Genomic DNA, 6,000 nt, shown 5'->3' with positions numbered 1-6,000 from the left:
TTTACTTATTTGCTTATTTTCACATTTTTTCTTCTACATTATGTATTGCATTGAACTTCTGCTGCTAAGTTAACAAATTTCACGACACATGCCGGTGATAATAAACCTGATTCTGATTCCGCTCTGTGCCACATTTTCACAGCTACCATCAGGTAGGAGTCCCTTACCACCAGGATCAAGAACAGCTAATTTCCTCCAACCAGCAAAATCCTAATCACAACAGTTTAGCAACATTATGAAACATTTGACCACTTTGCACTTATATGGACATCATTTTATTTTGTTTTAATCATGTTTTCTTGTAAAAATGCATAACTTATATTTTTTTAATCTTATAAATGCTGCTTGTGTGGTGCTTTGTGCCTCTGATGTTGCTGGGTTAGTTTTTCATTGAATCTGTGCATAGATGTGGTTGTACATATAACAATAAGCTCAAATTTGAACTTTGAATTAATTACTCGAAAATGTGAAAGAACAATATTACCAATATTAAATAATCATCATTTCATTACATTCCTTTAATCTCTCTAGTTATTATTTGCATGCCTTTCGCTTGCCTGTACTTTTTGAAAGATCAATATGTCCCATATGCTGTCACATCACATTATCCCTTTCCGAAGTTCTTCTATTTTTCGCCAGGAAGCAAGCTGCAATACTTTTCTTTTCACAAAAGCTTGGCTATGAATCTACAAATCAAAATCAGGTAAAAATTGCATTAAGGGTTACTGACCAAACTCATTTATTTTATCTCTGAATTTGGAGATCACCATTAACTGGAAATAATTAATAAAAAAAATTCCTATCGCCTTCCCAACTTAAGCGTAAAGCAAGTTAATTGGACCAATTTTATCCTGCAAAAATATGACAGCAGACTTGAATTTTACAGTTTTGTAAATACAAATTTGCTTTCACCGCCACTTTACTTTCAGCATGAAAAGAAACCACTCCGTCCATGAAGTTTGCAATACTATTTTCCAGATGACCATTTATTTAACCCATACCCTTGTTTAGTCCCATATAACCATATTGCCCTGCAGTCAAAAGGATTTATGACATCATTTAGGAATGGCAGAGCTTTCCCAATCCCCCTCTCACTTAGTTTTCTCACCAACTTAAATGCACATCCTCTTGTTTGGGAAGGATGTTAAATAAGGTAACAAACTAAAGTCAACTTCCCTCATTTTCAAAATGTTTAAGGTGGTAGACAAGATGCCATCCCAGTAACATACTTAAACCTGAATTATCAAAAGCCACTGGAGCTGTTCTATTCCAGGTGAGTAGAAAATACCTCATCACAATTCTGATGTACAGACGGCAAAAATAATAAATACTGGAGGGGAAAAAATGGTTGGCAACTAGAAGCCAACTTTCGTCTGCTCTTCTCTGTGCAAGCTATGATTCCAGCTATTTAAAATAGACTCTCTGATTTCCATCAACTTAAAACTTACCAGGGCCTCCAAAGAAACATCATGGAATACTTAACCAGCACTAACAAATGAAGCTGACTTCACTCTAATCAACATAGTTACATGGGTACAGGCAAAAGGAATTAGGATTATGATCATATAATTAACCAATTTCATTGGCAGCAGTTTGGACAGAATAACTGATTTACATGATCTAAAGCTACATTATATAAATTTTACTACTCCTTATTCCAAACACACTCAGCAAAAGGTTTAAGTTGAATCTAGCTTTTGGAGGGAGTTTACAATTCTTCTTACAGTAGTTCTGTGGTTTGATTTTCAACAAAACACCCAGAGATAAGAGCGATGACTATAAAAATATATGATTTGCTTTATAAAGAAAAGAAAAGCTTCTGATTTTTAAAAGAAAATACAGCAGATATAGGAAATCTGAAATAAAAACATTAAATTCTAGTAGCACTCAGCAGGTCAGGCAATACCCATGAAAAAGAAACAGATTATTGCCAGAGTGTTGAAAGGGTCTTTGACCTAAAACGTTAACTCTTTCTTCTTCCAAAAGTACCACTGGACTTGCTGATTGTCATGCATTTTGTTTTTGCTTTAGTAAAGCCTCCGAACTTTGTTGCAGTATTCAGGCTCACCCTACCGTATATCCTATTAGGCAAATGGGGAACAACTGGAAAGATCGTTGGCTTCAAAACTTTGATGCCATCCATTAACAGTCTAATGTCCCCCTGAAAGAATCCAATCCGTGCACCATGACAGAGGACCACAACCTGTAAAGCAATGCAGCAAGGACACATTAATCACACATATACAGTACGTCCCCAATAGAGGAGAAGGAATCTTGTGTTGCTGGAAAATACAATGGGTTAATGTGAATGAGTAAATAACTAAGCAAGAAGTAAAACCCAAAGTATTAATATTTCCTTTTTCTCTGTATGGACAAGTCAAACATTTGGTGTGTTTCCTGGACTCATGGAAGTATACAGCACAGAAGCTAATCCTCACGGTCCACCTTGTCGACACTAACCATGATGCACATTTCCAAGCAGTCTCATTTGCTCACATTAGACTTGTATCCCGAGATTTCCCTCCTATCCAAATATTTGTCCAAATCCCTTTGAAACAATGTAATATTGTGTATTTTCACCCTTTCCTCTGGGAGCTTCACCACACTCTGGAAAAACTTACGCCGAAGATCTCCTTTAAATTTATCCCCTCTCACCTTAAACCTATGTCCTCTAGTTTTAGACTCTCGTCTTGAGTAAAAATAAGATGCTATCCTATCTACACTACTCATCATTTATGTAAGCAGTTCTTTCTTTATATACCTGCACACAAGCATTTAATGTCAAACGTTTTTACATTAGTGTATGGTTTCTAGATCAAAAAAAACCTTCAGATTCAACCTCCAAATAAAAAAGATGTTTCCCCTTCTGCTCAGCTATTTAGCTCAATAGTTCTAATTTCTTGTAAATCCCTGGCTTCCAAAGTCTGTTGTGTATTTCAGTAACAACCAATACATTTATTCTCGGTGCAGGAAGTGGTGTTTCCACCTGAAGAAAATGTTTACATACGTGCAAAATGCCACCAAATACACAAGGTGATGGCAAAGGTTGGAATTGGTAAAAACGTCTAAATTTTGTTAATTTTTTTTCTATCTGGGATTACTAGCGGGATACACGTGATTTTAACACCTGTGGTTCATCAAAAATGCTGCCTGCTGACTTTCCAATGAAAATGTGTGGGAAGCCAGTAGATTGCCACTGATCCCTTTCCCACCATCTCTTTAAGCAAAGGATTGGAAGGACGTCTATCAGAAGGACCTTGAGATTTGCCTCTACATAAAGAGCATGAATCAGAGGAACTCACAAAAGGAGAATGGAATGCTCAGGGCTGAGATGAAAGCAAAGCCTAGAGGGCACAGTCCTGCCTGAGGAGGAAAGTTAAACTTCATTTCTTTAATAAATAAACCACACTCGGCCACTTTGGCTGTTAGAACATGTGTGGAGGCAAATTGGCCTGCAGAGATGCTGTTCGACCCATTGGGTTCTACTAGCATTCTGAGTTTTGAATTATCTCATCCAATCCTAACTACATACTTGAACTGATGAAACCCTCTCACCTGTTCATTTTTCAGGATAAGCGCTATTCTGTACTAAAATACAACTTCTGTAGTTTTGTATACTTTATCTATAAATCATTACACTTAACTTAATAACAAGCCTGGCCAAAATGAACAACCTCATTCAAGGCTACCTTCCATCTGATCAGATACGCTGGCAAATCATAGTTGAAAAGTTCATTTCCTTGAAATTTTCAAATTATTAAACATATTTTATTGAGGAAACACTGAACAATAGTGGGTATTCACATACCAAATAAGTAATTGATCAAATAAATCCAAAATCAGTCCCAAAATATGGTTTCATATTAATTTTTTTTTAATTCCAACATGCCCCAACATTTAATACTCATTAAGTTTACTTTGCATTATTTTTGAGCAGCAGGCCAAGTTAAATATATTTTGTTTAAATGAAAATGTCAAACCTTTTATTGAATTCCATCATCTTATTAAAAAGCAAAGCGACGTAAATTTTCTCCTCCTTTAAATGACAGAAAGAAGTTTCATCACACAAGTGAGGTCGACCACACATTGGTAACACTAATTGATGTTCTGGCATGTTTCTGGACCATATGGGGACTTTGCTGCCTATTTCAGTGAAGTCACCATATGGTCTAGAAATATCCAATCTACTACGAATGTGTGAAATCCAGAGTAATACACACAAAGTGCTGGACGAGCTCAGCAGTTCAGGCAGCATTTATGGAAAGGAATAAAGAATCGACATCAGCTCTTTATTCCTCTCCATATATGCTGTATGACTGGTTGAGTCATTTTGTGCGTGTTCCTCACTTACGGTCCTTATTGTGATTTTCCATAACGTGAAGCCGCATTTTCTGAGATGTTGAAAAGAAATTCTGGTTTATTTATTTACTTCCCGCCTCCCCCCCCCCCCCAACCCTGCTCAAATTCTGTGAGAGTGAATTTAATCTCAATTGTTGGGTAGATGGTTTGAGACCTCTAAGTCTGAGTTACCTAAATGGCCATAATGTAGAGATTGCCTATACAGTCATCCATGATTCCTACTTTTAATCACTCTTTAATGAAAATTGGACAATTTTGGCAAGGCTCACAATTATCAGTTATAACTAATCATCCTTTGAACTGACTGGCCTCTTATTTAGGTATCTGTCATTAAGCAATAACATGAAGGGACTCCAAGTAAAGGCCAGGTTAGGTAAGATCTCCTTTCCTGAAGGACATTAGAGAACCAGGTAAGTTCTGGAAGATAAAAATCTAATACTTAAATGTTTGCTAGAACAGATATTAGTTTTCATTTCTAGCATTTAATTTAATTAAAAAACCCATTGTGTTATAGGATTATTGTGGTAGAATTAGACCTAATACCATTGAATTGTTGGTCCATTTTATTTGGCTTATTACCCTAGAAAATCACAAGAACATTAAACAGAAGCAAGAGTAGGCCACACTCAAGCCTGTTCTTCCATTCAACATGATCATGCCTGATCCATACTGATCTGAAATACCCTCCGGTGCCAGCTCCACATAACCCTCAATTCCTCTATCTTTCAAATACTAATCTATCTCCACCTTAGACACTTCTCATGATCTGGCCTCCACCAAGCTCTGGGACAGAGACTTACAGAGATTCACTACCTTCTGAGAGAAAAAATTTGCATGCACCTTTGTTTTGAAGGTCTATGCATAGGCTCCTTATCTTGCAGTTTTATCGCCTTTGTTGTAACTCTCCTACTAGTGAAAACATCTCAAAAGCCATCCAGTCAGGACCACTTTAGGATCTGATACGTTGAAGTAATTTGCCCCTCATTCAACTAACTCTTAGGAATACAGACGCAAACTGTCCCCTTCTCCTAATAAGACAAACCCTTCATTTCAGGAATTACCCTGGACTACTCACCTTTCAGCTTTCTCCAGGAACATAACAATCACAATGCTAAGGTAACCCACAAAACAACTGATACAATAGTAATAACTCTGAAGACAAATTCTCCACAAGCCCACTAAACCATGCTGAATATTGAAATACACCTTAATGTTTACAGATTGTGTCTTACCTGTACCAGGCGCTCAAACATGTGTGCAAGTGGTAAAAAGGAAATGTGTATGTCAGTGGGTGACGCCACCCATTGTCCCTGTAAAAACATAACACATGATCCATAGTACACAGGTTAACCAGGGACACGTACCTCCACCAATCTTTCAAACATATGGCCCAGAGGCAAGAAAGAGATTAGGGTATCATCTGGACATGATACATGATTTGAATTAATTTAAGTGCTTTAGAAATTGTTGAAAAAAACTGACTTCCAGAACTTATATTGCAGAACTATATTGTTCCAATATAGAACAAGACCAAAACATGTGCGTTAATGTAGCTGTCTCAGTGTTACATCTATCACAATAACTATCAACATTAGGAAATATTTTAGACGGTCTCTCCTTCGTCAAATGGTAATGATCTAC

General features: G+C 36.8%; 1 pseudogene; it reads right to left on the bottom strand.

Annotated features, from left to right (window-relative positions):
- Positions 1–599: 599 nt before the first annotated feature.
- LOC134347355 (long-chain-fatty-acid--CoA ligase 1-like) overlaps positions 600–6,000 on the bottom strand; it is a 28,579-nt pseudogene continuing 23,178 nt past the window's right edge.

This window comes from Mobula hypostoma, chromosome 5 (assembly GCF_963921235.1).
Source record: "Mobula hypostoma chromosome 5, sMobHyp1.1, whole genome shotgun sequence".
Lineage (NCBI taxonomy): Eukaryota > Metazoa > Chordata > Chondrichthyes > Myliobatiformes > Myliobatidae > Mobula > Mobula hypostoma.
Note: the sequence above shows the minus strand (reverse complement) of the source record. Positions and strands in the feature narration are given on the sequence as shown.